The sequence below is a fragment of the Musca autumnalis genome, unplaced genomic scaffold, assembly GCF_047663935.1.
Source record: "Musca autumnalis isolate F117 unplaced genomic scaffold, ASM4766393v1 scaffold_3, whole genome shotgun sequence".
NCBI classification, from domain to species: Eukaryota; Metazoa; Arthropoda; class Insecta; order Diptera; family Muscidae; genus Musca; species Musca autumnalis.
This window is the reverse complement of record NW_027411866.1, coordinates 31,669,294-31,690,779: the sequence shown is the minus strand read 5'-3', so window position 1 is coordinate 31,690,779 and position 21,486 is coordinate 31,669,294. Positions and strand designations below refer to the sequence as shown.

The 21,486-nt window shown below is 34.1% G+C and overlaps 1 protein-coding gene across 2 annotated transcripts in view; it reads right to left on the bottom strand.

Annotated features, from left to right (window-relative positions):
• Positions 1–8,158: 8,158 nt before the first annotated feature.
• Positions 8,159–21,486, bottom strand: part of LOC141397630 (uncharacterized) — a 436,048-nt gene continuing 422,720 nt past the window's right edge. Inside the window, exon 3 of one of the 2 annotated variants that reach the window (XM_073974184.1) lies at positions 8,159–8,665. The gene's annotated coding sequence lies outside the window, so the exon portion shown is untranslated. The remainder of the gene's footprint in view (positions 8,666–21,486) is intronic. The other variant, XM_073974185.1, reaches the window with a different exon arrangement.

The following is a 21,486-nucleotide window of genomic DNA, read 5'->3' as shown; positions in this document are numbered from 1 at the left end:
GAAAAAACATAGGTAAAAACACGTTCAAGCTAAACAGGTTTTTTACATTGCTATTCGATTTCTGATTAAACCATTCAAATGACGGACATCTGTCCAAAGTAAAAGTAGGAGAATACAAAATGAGGATTACACTTCTAATGTATCACTTTCCAAAATTTCCACTGCATCCACCTTTTATGGATGCTGACATTCGGAAGCCGGATTTCAGGTGTTTTTTGTATTTTTTATGTGACTGGGACGCGCATTCGGATATTTCGAAAAACCAATTATAGGACTAAAGAACTCACGATTTCGCATAATCTGATATGTATATTGAGTATGTAGCCCACACAGCAGCAGAGTAATCTACTGCCAAAGGCCAAAATTTAGTGTGATACTTTTTCTAAAAAACCTATTTTTTGGGTACAGTATTTACAATATCGTTTTGAGTGTGCTGGTACCCCGCGATATTTTAGTTTTTCGACGATCCGGATCATATGAATCACAGATCATAAAAATCCATCTACTAGAACGGCGGAAATGGCTACTGCAAAAATTGAAAAATTTGCGAAAAATGTTTTTCAAAATATCGCTGACTAATTCGCGTTTTATGTGGATCGTTTCCATTTCAATGAAGAAAGTGAATCATCACTCGCGTTTGTGCGAAAACAGCGGTTTGAAAAATTTAGTGGCGTGGGAGCTGTATCCGATTTATCCAAAAAATACTGTGTGATGCTACATCCACGGTTCTTGATGGATTTTATGGAAATATGTTTAGATCGATGTATTTTTTCACGGTTGATAGTGAAATCGGATGCGCATAAAAAGTGTATGCACTTTGTGCAAAATATAAGCGTTATACAGTTTGTTGCACACTAAACTGCAGACGATGCTACATCTTAGCGGCCAAAGTAAATCCTGGCAAATGTGTACAAATTAAAAGAGAAGAATTCGCGGTATTGGTAAACCGCATGCGCATCAAGTGATTTTGAGGATTTCGCGATTCTGGCATCTCTGCTTGTGTGCAAGTGTTTTTGGCGAGCTCTTATATCGATTTAAAAAAATAATTAATTTCAATAGTTTTTCGTTGTTTAATAAAGTGTTAATAGTGATAATTATACTAATCATTTGTTACTTCATCGAATTTCAGTGAAATATTTTAAAATCAGTGCTTTTTAAAACACTAGTGCTTGAAATAAAGTTGTGAATTTTCATTACTCTATCTTTGTAGTGCTTTGTGTTTACTTCTGTCGTTCTGACATTTCATTCTTTTGTTTTATTTTTCCTTCTTTTTGATAGATTTTCTTTATTGAAACCATTCATAGCATACTTTTAGGCCGTAATATTAATTTTCAGTAATTTTCAAACTATAATTATTTAACCTATTATACCGTAGCATACTTTCAGGCATATTATTAATTATCACCATGGCTTGTTTATATAGGGAATGCAGTATTAGAAATTTTTCTGAGAGATTGATTACCTGTTGGATATGTGATAACCATGCCCATTTTAAATGTGCTGGGTTTAATGGTAAACAATTTGATTATATTACTGATAGATCCATGGGATTACGTTGGTCGTGCCCTGACTGTAGAGATAAAGAAATAAATTTCGTTCGTCTTTTTAAAGAAACTAAATTAGAAGTCTCTAAATTAAAAAGGAAATTCAATCCCCTTTTTAACAATTTGGAAAAAAATAGAAAAAATGTTAAATAGTTTTGATTACTCGGTTGATTCTCCGAAAAGGAAAAAATCATCAGCCAGTAATACCATTTCCACCTCTGAAAATCTGATTGCTTTAAATTCCCCGATTGCTACTTCAGCTCCTCCTATCACTCCAATTGCCCAGTCATCTGAAAACTCATCAGTAGCTAGCACTCTTCCTGAGTCTTCTTCATCCTTGGCTCTTATTCCTACCAATAAAACAAATACCATTATTCCGGTCATCAATAAACCTATAACCAATTTACCTACTCCAGCTGAGAGTCCTTCACCTTCGGTTCTGCAAAGTAATCCACCTATACCTTCTGTTGTTATCCATGAGCCTTCAGCTCCAGAACCTCCATCGTTACCCTTAGATCAACTAATTGTAGTTGCGCCGCGGAAAACTGTTTTTGTATCCCGACTACATCCTAATAATTCAACTGATCATATTCGTAATTATGTCAAATCTAGAATTAATATTTCAAACGATAATGGTTTAAAGGTATTTAAATTTAATCCGCCTCAACCAAGAGATATCTCATCTTTTAGGATCGGGGTTCCAAATGATTTATTCCTTACCATAGTTGATAGCGAGTTTTGGCCCGAGGGACTTACAGTGAAAGAATTCATCTACAAGGAAAGACCTACTCCGATAAATCCGATTGTTCTTCCAAAAAACTAGAGTCATTGCCATTTTTATATCAAAATGTTAGAGGTTTGAAAACTAAACTTAGTAGCTTATATTTAAAAAGTTTTTATTGTGATTATAAAGTCGTAGTGTTTACTGAAACATGGTTAAAGCCTGAAATAAGTGATACTGAAATCTTTTGCGAAAATTTTCAAGTTTATAGGAAAGATAGATTAAACAAGGTTGGTGGTGGTGTTTTAATTGCAGTTCACAATTCTATTTCATCTGAATTAGTTGTAATACCAGTGACAACTTATGATGAGTTTCTTTGTGTAAAACTGAATTACCTTGGGAATGTAATCTTTGTAACTGTTTCTTATATTGCACCAAACTCGGGCAATGACATTTATCTAAGACATGCCAATTTAATTCAAAGTGTTTCTTCTTTAATGTCTACTACCTCCGAATTAATTTGTATGGGTGATTTTAATCTTCCTCATATCTCATGGGTCTCTGGGGACAATAGAATAGATTTTATACCTGCAACTAGCAAAGGAATTGACGATTTTTGGGATTTAATTTTTAGTCAATGTCTTTACCAAGTTAACAATGTTTTAAACATAAAGGATCGGGCTTTAGATCTAGTCTTTTCATCTACACTCAATGTTGCATTGAATAGATATCTACCTATCGTATTGCCAGAAGATGTTTACCATCCTACACTTTCAGTTAACCTTCAACTACAAATTTCTAGACCGACCCCTAGGTCTAAAAAAAATATTAATCCTAAATTTAATTTTGGAAAAACAGATATTAATCGGCTAAAATCAATTTTATTAAGTACAAGATTTGTTATTAATGATACGATTGATTTAAGCGTTTCTAATTTCTATAATCAACTTAACTCTGCCTTCGCTAAAACAACTCCATATATGACAAAAGTTTCTGATCATGGCCCTCCTTGGTTCACATCAACGTTAAGGAGGTTGCGTAACATAAAAAGTAGATGCTTCAAAAAATTTAAAAAAATTAACTTCGCAGTGAATTACTCTAGCTATATTGTAGCCCGAAATAAATATAATTCTGCCAATTCTTATTTTTATCGGCATTATCCTGATAAAATGAGTAGGAATTTCAAAAATAACCCGAAAAGCTTCTTTAAATTTGTTAATTCTAAAAGAAAGGCTAATAATTTCCCAAGCTGTATGAAATTTGGTAGCAGAGAATCTTCGGATGAATCCGTAATCTCTAATATGTTTGCCGATTTCTTTCAGTCTTCCTACTCTTCTAAAATTCTAAATGAACAATATAACTATAGTATTGACAAGCTGAATCATCTACCTCATATTGTATTGTCTGAAGATGAAGTCCTTGTTGGCTTAAAGTCGCTTCGTTCTTCAAACATACCCGGTCCAGATGGTGTTCCTACTTATATTCTTAAATCTTGCGCTAATGAAATTTATCAACCTCTTACAAAAATCTTTAATTATTCCTTAAATAATGGTTACTTTCCAACTTTCTGGAGATCTAGCTTCATTATACCACTACACAAATCTGGTAATATATGCTTTGTTGAAAATTATAGGTGTATAGCAAAACTTAGTGCTATCCCAAAACTTTTTGAACTTTTAGTTTCTCGAAGACTATCTCACTTTGTTAAATCTATAATTTCACCTTTTCAGCATGGATTTATGAAAAGCAGATCTACAATTACAAATCTCATGGAGTTTGTAACTCATGTCTATAAAGGGTTTTCTTATAAACAACAGACAAACGTTATTTATACCGATTTTAGTAAAGCCTTTGATACCGTAGTGCATAAACATTTGCTTTATAAACTTGATATCATGGGATTTCCACAATCTTTATTGAATTGGATTTCCTCTTATTTAAGAGGACGCACCCAAAAAGTTTTATTTAACGAGTCATTTTCCAAGGACCTGTTCGTTTCTTCCGGTGTGCCGCAAGGTAGCCACCTGGGCCCACTTTTATTTGTACTATATATTAACGATCTTCCTTCAGCTATACGTTACTGCAAATTTTAATGTATGCTGATGATGTAAAGCTATTCTTTCAACTGAATTCATTAAGTAATTCATTATATCTACAATATGATCTGCACTCTCTTACTAATTGGTGTTACGCAAATGGGATGACTTTGAACCTCAAAAAGTGTAAAAAAATTTCCTTATCTAGATCACTTCCGTTTTTCTCCAATTACTATATTGGTTCACATCAATTGGAAAATGTTGTCTCTTTCCTAGATCTAGGTGTTTTATTAGATCATAAATTGCGCTTCAATTTGCACATTGATTCTTGTGTTAATAAAGCTAAATCGTTATTGGGTTTTATAAAACGTTGGTCTAAAGAATTTGATGACCCATACGTTACGAAACGTTTGTTTGTTAGCCTCGTCCGCCCAGTTCTGGAATATGGTTGCATTCTATGGAGCCCTTATTACAAATCATACTCTGATAAGATTGAGTCGGTTCAAATCCAATTCCTACTGTTTGCCTTGCGTGGTCTGCACTGGGACACGACCGCGCTACTCCCACCTTATGAAAGCCGTTTAATGTTAATTGATCTTCCTACTCTTGAAAAAAGAAGATTTACACTAAAAGCGCTATTTTTTATTAAACTGTTACGCGGCTTAATTGACTGTCCGTACTTGATAGGAGAAAAAAGATTTAATGTTCCTTCACGTATAACCCGTAATTTCTTGCCAATTAATTTGCCTACTGTGAAAACTAATTATGAAGATAATAACCCATTACGTTCATTGTGTGATATATACAATAACATCTATAATACGATACCTTTAACTAAACCATTACATACTTTAAAAAAATTAATATTGCATTCATAATGTATAAACAAGCAGGTTGCCAATCCTCTTTAATGTAGTATTAACATTTTTAGTAACTTAGTTTAGAATCTATTGCTCTGTAAACTACTTGTGCCTGTTAGGAACCCTTCAGCTCAGCATATGTATATCTACAACTCCCTTTGCGGAACAGTAGAACACAGCTAATGAGCAGAAACTATTTTTAATTTATATCTATCACCGTCGTTCATTCTAAAAAATTGAGCTCTGTTTAACGGCAAACTACATCTCCCTCAGCGGAACCAGTAGTATTCAGCCTAAAGAGCCTTTAATGTAAATACATATAAATTTCCCTAATTAAATTATGTTGTTGTAATTTTGTTTGTAATTAAATTTTTATATCGGCTGATATAATTTGTAGCCGGTAGTTTTATTCCCAACTAACCCACCATTGACCGGTCCATGGTGTGTACGTGCTCCCTACGTAAGGGGAGGTGGCCCCCTCGGTCGGCAGGGGCGGGTGTGAGTGGCGTGGGAACGAACACGCATTTCAAAATGAACATTACCCGATACAATTTTATTTCAAGATTATACCCCATTTAAAGGAACCCAACATTTATTTGAAAGATATCCATATCTTCTACTAGATGTTAGCGTGTTTTCGAGAAGTGATTAGAATAAAAAATGCGATTTATTGCGTGAAATTTAACTAAAATAGACGAAAAACTCCGACCTATTTTTCTTACATTTTGTTCAACTAACTCACAAAATAAATTTTAATAAATATTTTCTCTTACAAAAATTTTATAAATTTCCTCAATATATTTTTTTGTTTTCGCTATAATATGAAAACCGCTAAACGGATTTGTAAAGTTTTGGTTTCATTTGAATCTTCGCGATGTATAGATTACGTACATATTTTTTTATATATTTTTCAGAGGCATAAGCAGGTTGAATTTTATTAAAACAAGTTGCAAACTACCAATTGTTTGGAATTCTTTCTAATTTCCGCGAAAATGCACAACTTTTTCACTAAAGTTATGGGACCTCAGTAAACATATAGTATGTAGGGAGCCCCTAATAAAGAGAGTTTCTCAATATAATGATTAGAGTCTTTTAAAGTTTTTTCTCTTTTTATCAGAATTGAAACCGCCATAACTTTTGCGCGCAACAACCAAAATTAATATCACGAACAGATTTAAGAATGACATTTTTTTCCCAATCTATGTACCAAAAATCTTTCATGTAGCTTAAAAAAAAATTTTTAATTTTTTTTTTTATGGAAAACTAAAAAATTTTGTCTTTTCTTCATATATATTATTGATCAGCATAAAATTCTATGTCGATTTAACCATATCCATCTGTCCGTCCGACCGTCCGTCAGTCAGTCCGTCTGTCTGTTGAAATCAAGATACAGCTCGCAATTTTAAAGATAGAGAGTCAATATTTGGTACAGAAGTTTTTATTACTTGCAGGATGGTTGGTATTGAAAATGGGCTATATCGGTCCCCCATAGAACGGTACCTCCCGATTTCCGGTATTTTGAAGGTACTAGCTTCATTATCACACCGAAATTGCTGAAATTTGGTACTTATTCTACGTTAGAGGTGTAAAACCTTCTCCTTTTTGTCGGTATCGGTCAATGCCTTCATATAGCCCCCATAGAACGGTACCACCCGATTTTCGGTATTTTGAACGTTGTGGCCGCAATATTCCACCGGAATGCCTTTTTTGGGGGTATACAACTTCCCCCTATAAATTTGTCGGTATAGGTCCACGCCTTCATATAGTCCCCATAGAACGGCACCTCCCGATTTTCGGTATTTTGAAGATTGTGGTCTCAATTTTCATCCGAAATGGCTGAAATTTGGTATTGAATTTTCTTTGAGTCTAAAAACTTTCCGTCAGATATAGATCGACGTTCTGAAATACCCCCGATAGAACGGTGCCTCACATTGTTTTTGCTAAAATTTTGTATACAGTCCTCTTCATACACGAATTGAAACTATTTTTTCCATTTTACTTCAATACAACTCATGGTGGAGGGTATAATAAGTTCGGTCCGGCAGAACTTAACGCCGTTCTTACTTGTTTTAGTGTCCTTCTGTTAATAGAAGACTCTTTTGGGGTCTTTAATACTCAGAACATCTTTCCATCCACACAAGACAGAGGGGATTTATTTACGAAGGAATGGTTGAGACCGGCTTAAACAAATGAAAGTCCTTTTCTCAACTTAAGGCAGCGTCGCCCATAATATTTCCATCAATACTAAAGCATGTGTGTATGCATGGGTAAAAAAAAAACAACAACCACATGATGTTCATCGTTAGTTTATGTACACGTACACTGTACGTGAGAGAGAGAGAGAAGCAAATGCAAAAACAACTCAGTGGGCACCCTCACTATACTGTCTTTGCAAAGAAGCGCGTCCCTGACTTAAGGGCATAACTTCCATGCCGTGTTGTCAACTGCAGCTTTGATGGAATAAGAAATGTTTGTGGCTGTGGGTTGTTGAAGTGGGATCATTTATTGACTATTAGAACAAAGCATAATTCTTCAAAGTCAATATTGTGTTCCGAAATAACAATAGTGATCGCAAAATTTTGTAGTCGATCTAACCATATCCGCCCGTTTGACTGTATGTCTGACCAGCTAGTGAGTACTCCGTTGATGTAAAGATTTTGAAAGATTTCGCCATACTCGTCCAGTCTTCACAAAAAGTATATACTTTTTCAGCATTATGAGTAAAAGTGGGAGAAATGCACTAAGGGTCTGGATACCCGGAATTCCCTGCAGAATGAAGTTAATTCAGTCAAAACACAATGGTTGTTTCCATTTAGAATATGAATACTAATTTCTATTTAATTTTACATAATATACCATCAAATACCATCTGCCTACCTGTAAACATTTTAAATCATATTAACCTTGATATTATTGTTCCATACGAACCTCTTCGCTCTAGTGTTTCTTTTCCCTTAACTTTTTAAGTTAAAATAAGAACATTTAAATAAAAACTTAAAAGGGAAAAAAACTTTTTATTTATTCTTTCCTTAATGGATTGTGTTCGATATTTGTTTGAATTGATTTGGCATTTTATTATATTTTTGATATTTTAAAATATTGATTCCATTAAAAATGTATTCTATATTTAATTTAGAAATTTAAATTTTTCTTATTTTGGTCCACAAACTTCTTCCAACTGCGGCACAATAAACTACCATCTCCAAGAATACAATCTACAATCAAAATATATAATCTCCAACTGACATCATATGTCCAATACTGCATGGGATTGCGTCCACAATTTACCATTATTATGCGTCAAATTATTATTATATGACAAAAATGTGTGCTCTCCTTTCCAAGACGATACGCTACGCCTTCTTAGATTCTTGAGAGCAGGATCGTTCTTCCAAAAGATGTGATTTTTATGCCACAAGTTTCAATGAGAGTTGCCAAATTATTGCCACGAGCCCTCAAGATGAATCCTTTTCTGAATAACACTTCCAAGCTGGGGTATTGTGGCTGAAAGAAATGAAAAATTAAAACAGAATGTTACAATTTTTATATAATCTGTGGAAAGTATAAATAAAACATAAAGAAAAATTTGCTTAAAATATTACTTCAAACTACTAAAAGATCTTTGCCAACACATTCCCTAATTGCTTGTTATACCCTCAGCATTTATGCTAACTAGGGTATATACACTTTCATACGGGAAAATTGTGCCTCATCGAAATAATGGTTTTAGACCCCAAGTATGTTTGGACGAAATGTGCTTCAGACAATTTGGAGTTGATTTAGCAATGTCCGTCCGTCTGTCTGGCTGGTGCGCACGATAACTCTAGAACGGATGAACCGATTTGGTCCAAAATTTGGCATTCGCAATATTTTGTCCAACTTAGTTTAAGTTCGAAGATGGGTTATATCGGTCCACTCCTTCCAGTACCTCCCCCACAAAAGATCGAAAATGTTTGGAAATTTTGTGCGCACGATAACTCTTGAACGGAGTAACCGATTTGGTCTATACTTTGCACATCGTGAAATTTCTACCAAACTTAGATGAGGTTCCAATATGGACTCAATCGGTCCACGCCTTCGGGTAGCTCCCACACAAAATTTCGGAAAAGTTCAGTTTAGGACCTGCTCTTGAATCGTTTTGATTTTTGTTGTAACAACTTGTATTCACGGCCCCCCATACGGTGGTACAAGTTTCATCAGGGCAAAACCATACTGAGAAAATAGCCTGAAAGGTTCAAAAAAACCCCTATGACACTGTGTGTAGTGGTTGGAGCGCAAGATAATTCTCGAACGGATCTGCCGATTCGATCCAAAATTTGGCCTTCATAATATTTTGTCCAAACTTAGTTTAAGTCCGAAGATAAGCCTTATCGGTTCACTCCTTCAGGTACCTCCCCAACAAAAGTTCAAAAATGTTCGGAAAAATTGTGAGCACGATAATTCATCAAGGTAAGGACCGATTTGGTCCATACTTTACGCATCTTAATGTATCTACCAGATATAGATCAGGTTTGAATATGGACTATATTTGTCCATTCCTTAGGGTACCTCCAACACAAAATTTCGAATAAGTTCACTTTAAGACCTGCTTTTGACTAACTTTGATTTCTGTTGATTTTATATGAAAATGATATTTTGAGGCTTTTTAAGCATTTTTTAATAAATATTTTTTTCCTCTAAAACGTATCGTTTTCCCACGTGGAAATGCATGGGCCAAATGAAGTTGTGAATACTATGACAAAATGCAAAAAACCACACAAAAATATGCGAAAATACCCGAGTTTTACGTCAATTTTTGCAACCATTTGTTGTGGCGTTTAAACGACCAGTGGCTTTAAGTAGATTATTATCGGTCAGAATAAAACATTTGTAACATAATTGTTCAAAATTGATCTGTCAATGAAGAAGAATATATTTTGTAACAATTGTTGTTCAAACTATGCATTCTTCTTCTTTATTTGCGGATCCGTTTTTCGGATATTAAGCGACCATACAATGTTATAGTATTACATCTGAATATGTTTTATATTTTATATTATGAAATTATTGAGAGCTCTCGGTTTTTAGCAGCATGTAGCAGATTTGTTTCACATCTGTATCCTGTCCACTCTTGGATGTTACTTAGCCAGTATATCTCTCTTCTGACTCTTGGTCGTTGCCCTTCTATGGTACATTTAATAATACATTGCATAAACTTGTATTTATCATTCCTCATCAAGTGTCCAAGGTATGCGGTTTTTCTTGATTTGACAGTGTGCAAGAGTTGTCTGTCGAGATGCATTCGTCTTAGAATTTCTTGGTTTGAAGTGTGCGATGTATAGGGCACGTTTAGAATTCTTCGATAGACCCATATTTCAAATGCTTCAATTTTTTTTTTTTTTTTTGATCTGCACTTTTGATGGTCCAAGTTTCTACAGCATATAGTAATATAGACCAAATATAGCATTTTACAAATCTAATCTTGGTTGCGAGACTTATTTCGTGGTTGGTAAGTGTGTTTTTGTATTTAAAAAAGGCGTTTCTGGCCATATCCACTCGACGCCTAATTTCGTTTGATATGTTCCATTGATCGTGAATTAAAACGCCAAGGTATATAAAAGATTTTACACGTTCGATATTTTCGTTCTTAATAATTAGTGGCGTTTCACAACTTACATCTTTTCGACTTACAACCATGTATTTTGTCTTTTTTATATTTATTCTGATGCCATATTTTTCGCTTACGAGAGTGAGCTTGTCTAGGAGCTGTTGTAGTCCAGTTATACTGCTAGCAATAATTGTGGTATCATCAGCGTAACGTATGTTATTTATAATTTTACCCTGAACTCTTATCCCGATCCGTTCTCCTTCAATTGACTCTTGAAATATTTTATGGGAGTATATATTAAAGAGGAGCGGGGATAATATGCACCCTTGCCTGACTCCTTTTGATATGGGAATTTCGTCTGTCAGATCTCCATTTACTTCAATTCTTGCCTTTTGGTGCCAGTATAAATTTCGTATGCATCTGATCTCTTTTTCCGGTATTTCTATTCCCCTCAGTATATCGATTAATTTGTCGTGTTGGACGGTATCAAATGCCTTTGCATAATCGATGAAACATATATAAACATCTTTTTGGACTTCTGTACCAGTACTTGAAGGGATAATAGGGCTTCTCTGGTACCCATACCTTGAAGCCGAACTGTGACTCTCCCATAGCGCTTTCACATTTTGCGTATATTCTTTTGTGCATTATTCTCAAAAACATTTTTAATATGTAGCACATAAGGCTAATAAGCCTGTAGTCAGAACACTTTTTTGCGTTCGATTTCTTCGGTATCGCAATGAAAGTTGAGTTCAACCAATCGTTTGGATATTGACCAGTATCATACACATGATTGAAAAGTTGTACAATGAGTGATATGTTGTTCTCATCTATAAGTTTTAAGATTTCAGAAGGAATTTCATCAGGTCCGGTTGATTTCTTGTCCTTTAGTGATTGAATCGCATATTCCACTTCGGATTTAGTGATTGGATTTCCTGTTATAAAATATTTATGTCCTGGTCATATCGTGATCGTTGGTCGTCAGTGAATAATTGTTCAATATAGTTTTTCCATTGATCCTTTATGTGTGATGTCTCGAAAATGGGCTGGTTGTTGTCATCCGTTAGTACTGCTGGTGATGCCTTCCTATACACTCCTGCGGAATCTTTTAGTTTTTTATGTAGGTTATAATCGTCATGAATGTTTTGCAGATATTCAATTTCTCTACATTTTTGATTTGTAGTGCATTTTTTGCTGCTCGGTGTAGCGGTACGTAGTTAACGTTTTTTTATTTCCTTCATTCCACACGAAGCTCCATAATTTCGTCGTTCATCCTTTCTTGCTGTGTTCTTCTCGTACATTTTCCAAAATAATTTTTTGTTATTTCGTACATCGTGTCCTTGATATTATTCCATATATTTTCTACATTGTTTGCATCGATAGCTTCGAGTTTATTATTCATTTGCACCTTCACTTCGTTCCTGGTTGATGGGTTATTGAGTATCTCAGTATTTATCTTGTTATATTTTTTCTTCCCTTTTTTAATTCGTGCAATTTTCAACCGTATATTCAGCATCAACAGATTGTGGTCGGATGGTACATCAGCTCCTGGGTAAATTGAGCATTTGGTCACACAAGATCTAAATCGGCTGTTAATCAAAATGTAGTCAATTTGATTTCGAATGATATTCCTTCTGCTATCTAATGGTGATCTCCATGTATAAAGCCTTCTGGGAGGTAATCGAAATGTTGTATTGGTGATGGTCATCTTAAACTCTTGACAGAATTGAATTAACCTGTCTCCTCTCTCATTTCTTTCGCCAAGTCCATATCTTCCAGTTATACCATTTACTTCAACATTCCCCACTTTGGCATTGAAGTCGCCTTGAACTATTGTTATTTCATGTGATTTCGTCATGTTTAATAATTGACTTATTTCTTCATAGAAATGTTCAACCTATGCATTGCATGAATTAAATTTACGATTAAAGCATAGTACACATTATACAACATGAATGACAGTTATCGAGGGTTATTTGGTTAATATCAAAATCTAATATAATTACTTTTCCAACATTTAAATAATACTTTACCTATTGTATTTCAAAATTTGTTTGCTAAACTAAAGTTTTTATTTGCCAGAAAACTGTCATTTAAAATTGATAGCGCGTACTTAGTCAAAAATATTCACGATCTCTACTTTCTATGTGACCATTATCCTTTGCATAAATTTCCATTATTCAAAACAATTTCCAATTGAGCTTTGAAATATTAAAGCAATTATATCCCAGAAGCATTGTAAAGACTATCATCGTTAGGAACAGTTGAAAGCCAGCCAGCATACTTGAAAAAATGCTATTATGATAGATGAAAGGAGAAGAATAGAACGGAATAGACTTTGGCTTATACCAGTCTATGAATTCGTCATACTGTATAATTTTTCATCATATTAAACAATGATCGAACATTCTATTTGCTTTTGTATTAAATGATTGCATTTAATTTCAGTTTAAAGAGATACAATGGGAGAAGAGCAAACAGAATTGCAAAGGAGGGGGAGCTAACTGGATGATGAACATTTTAATACGTATAAAAGTAACTTTTTCTATAAAATGTTGTCATCAGCATCTTTCCAATAGAAAAAAGTTTTAATTAACATCGTTTCTACAGTAGAAGGTTGTCGGCAAAATCTTTCTATAGAAGAAGATTGTAATCGACAGAATTTTTTCTATGAAGAAAGGCACAGTTTATGTAGCAAACTAACATCAACAACTTCTCTATAAAAAAAACATTTGTTATAGAGAACTTCCTTATAAAAACGTTTGTTATTTGTCGGTATAGGTCGTTGCCTTCATATAGCCCCAATAGAACGGTATCTCCCGATTTTCGGTATTTTGAAGGTTGTGGCCACAATAATCCACCGAAATGGCTGAACTTTGGTACTTAGTCTTCGTTGAGGGTATAAAACTTTCCCCCAGAAATTTGTCGATATAGGTCCACGCCTTTATATAGCCCCAATAGAACGGTACCCTTCCGACTTTCGGTATTTTGAAAGTTGTGGCCTCAATAATCCAGCGAAATGGCTGAAATTTGGTATTTATTCTTCGTTAGTGGTATAAAACTTTCCCCCAGAAATTTGTCGGTACAGGTCTATGTCTTAATATAGCCCCCATAGAGCGGTACCTCCCGAATTTCGCTATTTTGAAAGTTAGCCACATTGTTTTACCGAAATTGCTGAAATTTGGAATTTAGTCTTCTTCATAAACGAAGGGAATTGTTGCACTTTAAATCAACACAACTCGTGGTGGAGGGTATAACAAGTTCGGCCCGACTGAACTTAACGCCATTTTTACTTGTTTTAAGAAAACTTGTTATTTGCAATTTTTCTAGAGCAGCTATGCTATTTACATTACTATCTAGCTAGAAGAGTTGATAAAAATATAGGACATACAAACGCTTCACAAAAAAATATTGTTTAGCTAGTGAGGCATAAATCATATTACAAATAATTCCCTTTGCTATTATTCAACAAAGAAGTTGCAACACACAAGAATCTGTAAAATTATTAATGTAAACAACACTAATTATACCATATTTATGACTGTGTTGGACACAACGGTATTGGCATTACATAAAATGACATTTTCAATGGTCCTGTTTGAAGAAGAACTGCAATAATTTTGATAGTCTCTTACAATAAAAATTCAAGGTAATGGACACTTGTAAGCAGATTCAAACAGAAGGAAGGACAAGATGGAAGCAAGAAGAATATAAAGATGAAAAAAAAAACGCCATCAAAAAAAAAAAGTAAAGTAAAGTGGGCTATAGTCGGACGGTCCGACCATGTGATACTCTACATCACTTCCTCTGGACACTGTTTTCCACGGAATTTATTTTATTTTATATTATTGATATAATTAATTGATGTTCTTGTGTCATTAATTATGTATATTATTTGCATCAAAGGAGAGATCAAGAGTTCGTTTTCAAGTCTCGTCATTACAATTTGTCGGAATATACCCCTAAAATTTTAAATTTGGACCACAAATTAAATTTGGATATTTTTCCCACAATGAACAATGGTCAATTTCATCAGCCGCTAAATACTATTCGATCATTTTTCAAAATTATTGGCTTTCTCAGTATTAAAATATAACTGCGACCTCCAGCGTGATTATGGTTATACTACACACAATTTAAACCTGTGGGATGTCTGTTTATGCTAGGCTGTTACTATGTTATCTGACCACATGCATCAGCCTAATTGGCATCAATGTCAAGAGTTCTTTATCTTAATATAACCTACGGGCGTGAAACATATCTTCCAGGAATAATTATATAGTCATTATACTAAAAATTTTACAAATTTTCACACAAAACTTTTGGTCCATTTCACCCTCTAAAGATTTTCTGATCATCATGTTAAATTGCAAGCTTTCTCCTTGTCATTGCAGCTTACAGAGCTGCCACAAAATCGAATAAACATTTTGTTTTTTGGTCCATTTTACCCTAAAAATATTTCACGATCACCACCAAAATCGTTTCTATTCTGGTGGAAACCCGACCTCCTGACAAAATTTCGTGACGATTGGTCCATAATTGCGGCTTGGAGTATGATTACAATTTTTGTTGGACGGACACACATCCCAAAATCGCTTTATCTCGTCGACATATCAATTTTGGTATACCACATGTGGCGTCTATGATATTTCGTGGTGTTACATGAATTTGCGGAAAAACAAATTTATTATACCCTTTCTACATTGTGGTGTAGGGTATAATTAATTTTGAAAAATACTGGACTATTTTAAATCATGATATTAATTTTATAAAAGAAGAATATTGCAACTTTTCTTTATATAATTCATCTTATCGATTATGTTTCTACTTAGAATATAATATTTTCAACAATTGATTAATGCGTAATGCAAAAACAACTTTCTTGTTGTTTTTACCCCCGCTTATTGAAGCAACATTCCTATGTTCGTATTCTTTGCGAAGCAAAGACGACATAAAAACAGTGGTGGATATAAAAATCTTTAGTTCGACTCAAATTGTAGGGTAAACAGCTTTAGGGCCATACAGCAAATTTCTCATTTTGTTTAATTTGCTAGATGGCTTTATTGACCTGTTTATCGATACAGAGTCGGCGAAAAAGGGAACTGATGAAGTTGTTTGGTGACAACTGAAACTATAGTATTCCCTACCCTTCGCCCGCAACTAATCAATTTCATATCCACTTTAAAATATTTTGTTGTTATTCAAACAATTGAATTACAATAAAATATGGACTTAAGCTGAAATAAACACAAAGATGTAATTTTCAACAATATTTAATGCAAAATCGTTGCTATCGTCAACATTCTATTAAAATAATTAAGATCGACTGAACTTCAAGTCGAATAGCTATACAAAAATGTCGTTATCGACATTCCTATTAAAAATGTTTTTATAGACAACTTGTTTTAAGTATAATAAAAAATAATTTAAAAAAATTAAGTTTCAGTGTTTTATTTAGAAATGCACTTAAAACTAGAAAATAATTTGTCGCTTAGCCTCAATAACTATATTCTTTCTCATGATGGAATCTCTCAAATAAAACGCTTGCATTTGAATTTGTGACAATATTGAACGGCAAGCGTTTTATTTGAGAGATTCTATCATGAGAAAGAATATATTTATTGAGGCTAAGCGACAAATTATTTTCTAGTTTTAAGTGCATTTCTAAATAAAACACTGAAACTTAATTTTTTTTAATTATTTTTTATTTTTAACTTTTTAGTAAATACATTTTTTGACCACTGAGAACAAAATTATAGTCAATTTTGGCCGTAAATTTAGATAAAAACTTTAAAATGCCTGAAATCGTGTAGTACCGTTATATAAAGGCTATACCAAAACCAGGACTTATGTCCATAATTTTTTATGGGGAAGTTTCTGTACCATTGGGACTCCAAACGCCAAGTTACAGTCAATTCTGGCTAAAAATGAAGATAAAATCCCTAAAAAACTTGAAATCGGGTAGTACCATTATATGGGGGCTATACCAAAACCTGGACCTATGTCAACAATTTTTGGTGGAGAAGTTTCTGTACCATTGGGGACTACAAACGCCAAGTTACAGCCAATTCGGTCTAAAAATGAAGATAAAATCCTTAAAACACTTGAAATCAGACCATACCGCTATATGGCGGCTATACCAAAACCTGGACCCATGTTCACAATTTTTGGTGGGGAAATGCCTGTATCATTGGAAATCCCTAATGCCAAATGACAGCTAATTCGGGCAAAAATGAAGATAAAATCCTCAAAATGCCTGAAATCGGGTGGTACCGCTATATGGGGGCTGTAGGAGAAATTGGGCCCATATTTATGTATTGTCTTCCAAATCTAAAAAAGTGTGCAAAGTTTCAGTTCGATTGGTCAACTGCAACAGCGTTAAAAATGAGTTGCTAAATTTGAACTAAATCGGGTGGTATCGCTATATGGGGGCTATAGGAAAAGACCGACCCATATTGGATTTGGTTTCACATTCATGTATTGTCCTAAAATCTGAAAAGTGTGCAAAGTTTCAGTTCTATTGCTCAACTGCAACTGTGTCAAAATTGAGTTACCAGATTTGAAATCCAAGTTAAATAAAACACCATTAAAACGCTGTAAAATGGACCAATCTTTGTTTTAATTTTATATTCATGTATTGTCATCCAAATCTGAAAAGTGTGCACAGTTTTAGTCCGATTGGTCAACTGCAACCGTGTCAAAATTGAGTTAACAGATTTGAAATGCAATTTAAATAAAACACTGTAAAAATGCTAAAAATGGACCAGTATTGGTTTTGATTTCATATTCATGTATTGTCATCCAAATCTGAAAAGTTTGCAAAGTTTTAGTTCGATTGGTCAACTGCAACTGTGTGAAAAATGAGTTACCAGATTTGAAAAGCAAAATACCGGAAATCGGGTGGTACCGTAATATGGGGGCTATAGGAAAAAACGGACCCATATTGATTTCGGTTTCATATTCACGTATTGTCATCTAAATCTGAAAAGTGTGCAAAGTTTTACTTCGATTGGTCAACTGCAACCGTCTTAAAAATCAGTTACCACATTTGAAAAGGGGGTTAAGTTAGACACCGTAAAAACACTGTAAGAATGGACCAATATCGGTTTTGATTTCATATTCATGTATTGTCATCCAAATCTGAAACGTGTGCAAATTTTAAGTTCGATTGGTCATCTGCAACTGTGTGAAAAATTAGTTACCAGATTTGAAAAGCAAATTGGATAAAACACTGTAAAACAGTGCAAAAATGGACCAATATTGGTTTTGATTTCATATTCGTGTATTGTCATCCAAATCTAAAAAGTGTGCAAAGTTTTAGTTCGATTGGTCAACTGCAACCGTGTTAAAAATGAGTTACCAGATTTGAACTAAACACACACCGAAGCAAGTTAAATAAAACACTGTAAAAAACACTGTAATAATAATAAAAAAATCGTTATCGATAATTTGTTTCATTGATAGGTAAATTAATTAATTAATTATTTGGTATGTAAATTTATACTAGCATTACAATAGTTTATTTGTTGCTGTATGTCTTATGCTAATGACTTCGTAGCCATTGTCCCTCTGCTTTAGCCATGAAATTAATTACCACTTTCTCTTATCAATTATACAATTGTGTTTCTGTTTCAAGACGACGATATTTACTTAACAACCTCCTTCTCTAGATGTACTCGTAAAGTAATAGCTACACATTACTACCATTGTCATACGAATCATGAAACTAAATATACTTTTAATAATTTGGCAAACCTTTGGTGTTGAGAGTAAACATTTTCAAATGAGGTGTTAATGAATGCATTTCCATAATATAAACATTCAATTTTCTTAATCAATACAAATTTACATATTAATTGAAATTTTATCGAAATGTTTCGTTTTGCCCATTAACTTAATCTTAATGCAATCTCTGTCAATATTCGTAATGAAATCAAATTAATAATGCAGATAATTTACAAAATCGATTCTGATTGTTTGTTGTGATAAGGATTGTACACCATTTGCTTAAGTTTAATGTAAATGAAATATAAATTGCATAATTGGGATTACGAAGCTGGCACAACATATGAACGATGAATCGATGAATTTTCCTCAATGAAAATTGAAAATGTTATCGGTAATTTTTCTGCATGGACATAATATTATCCATATTTTGTTCTACATAGGATAGTTGTTATCGACAAATTTCCAGTTTAGAATAGTAGTTATAGACAACTTTTCTGTATAGGATAGTAGACACCGACACTTTTTCTATGTATAATAATTTTTATCGAGATTTTTTATACCCTCCACCATAGTATGGAGGGTATATTAAGTTTGTTTTTCCGTTTGTAACGCATTGAAATACTCATTTGCGACCCTATAAAGTATATATATTCTTGATCAGGGTAAAATTCTAAGTCGATCTGAGCACGTCCGTCCGTCCGTCCGTCCGTCACTCTAGCATCCACAAGAATGGAGATAGGACGCTGAAATTTTGGGAAAATGCGTCTTTTGTTTGCAGGCAGGTCAAGTTCGATGATGGGCTATATCGGTCCACGTTTTGGTATAGCCCCCATATAACGGTACCCCCCGATTTGCGGTATTTTGACGATTTTAGCTACATTTTTAGACCGATTTAGCTATAATTTAACATTTAGGGTTCTTAGGTATCAATAAACATATATAACGAAAGTTGTGGACATAGGTCCACGTTTTGGTATAGCCCCCATATAATGGTACCCCCCGATATACGGTATTTTGACGTTTTTAGCTACATTATCAGACCGATGTAGCTATAATTTGACATTTAGGGTTCTTAAGTGTTAATAAACTTATATATTAGAAGTTGTGGACATAGGTCCACGTTTTGGTAAAGCCCCCATATAATGGTACCCCCCGATATACGGTATTTTGACGTTTTTAGCTACATTGTCAGACCGATATAGCTATTATTTGACATTTAGGGTTCTTAAATGTAACTAAACTTATATAACAACAGTTGTGGACCTAGGTCCACGTTTTGGTATAGCCCCCATATAACGGTACCCCCCGATTTGCGGTATTCTGACGTTTGTAGCTACATTTTCAGACCGATTTAGCTATAATTTGACATTTAGGGTTCTTAAGTGTCAATAACAAAATTTGTGGACATAGGTCCACGTTTTGGTATAGCCCCCATATAACGGTAGCCCCTGATTTACGGTAGTTTGACGTTTTTAGCTACATTTTCAGACCGATGTAGCTATAATTTGACATTTAGGGTTCTTAAATGTCAGTAAACTTATATAACAAAAGTTGTGGACATAGTTCCACGTTTTGGTATAGCCTCCATATAACGGTACCCCCCGATTTACGGTATGTTGACGGTTTTAGCTACATTTTCAGACCGATTTAGCTATAATTTGGCCCGGCCGAACTTAATGCTTTTTTACTTGTTTCTATATAGAATGGTTTTTATTGACAGCTTTTAAATAAAGAATAGTTGCTATCGGCAGCTTTTCTATACGAAAGAGTTGTTATCGAAAAATTTTCTATAAAAATAAGTATTTATTCAAGCTCCAGGTCAATATATCAATTATCTTTATTAGAATAGTTGATATCGACACCTTTTCTCTGTAGAATAGTTGCTATCGACTACTTTTTTATGTATAGTAGTTGTTATCGTCAACTTTTCTATGTGTAATCGTTAATATCGATAGCTGTTTTAAATAAATAGTTGTTAACGACAACTTTTCTATTCCCTGAGTAGGAAAACAAGCCTCCCGATTACCATTCCTCCCTATTTCTCTTCCCTTCGATCGTGCTAATTTATTTTCATTACTCTTGAGAAATTCAACTGTTCTACAAAAATCGTGACGTAATTCTCATAAGAACATGGGAACGTGGTGTTTTTAGTTTTTCATTGAATGGCAAATGAAATGAATTAAGAGAGCTCGAATCCTGAAATAATTTTGCCGATAGTTAATGCCACTATTTTTATAGGAGTGGGATATTATTGTTATATGTTTGATAAATTCTACCTACATAGACATAGAGTATATTACAACTTTTGGGATGGGAATTAAAGACTGATCATAGGCTATAAAAAAGTTTACATTGTCATTGTTTAGGTAAGGGAGGGGAAATCCATAGGCTTCGATAACTCAGTAAAGGAATGATGAGCAGTGGGGGTGAAAAGAATAAAATAAAACAACAAATTTAATAAATGATTGCCGTTTATTGGTGTATTTCTTTTCAAACAACAAAAATTACCTTGTAATCTGGGGTGGCGACAGAGGCCTGTTAGTAACAACGAAGATTACCAATTGTAATCTGGAGTGGCGACGGAGGCCGGTTAGTATTAACGCGAGACGGTTGGTTAATGCGCGACAAGTTAACTATTCAAGGGTTGGTCGACTAGTGAACGCAGAGGTTCTTGCAATCGCAGAGGATTGCAGCGATCGCAGAAGATCTGAGTCGATTTATACAACTACACTTACATATTCCAATGAGAGAAAACTTAATAACCACCGCTCGTTGGCATCTGCGCTCTACGGTGTCCGCAGAGGGAACGTGAAGAGGAGATGCTTGATGACGTCAATCAGCGTCCGTGATCGACTGAGCTCGGGAAGTTGAGTTGGAACCTATTAAACTTATACATACATTCATGATAATGGCTCTATCTTGATTTAGTTGGCATGTGTTTTCCTACATTTCACGTCAAATAAATCGATAATGAAAACCGTTAGTATAGTTTCAATTAATTTTATTTCAA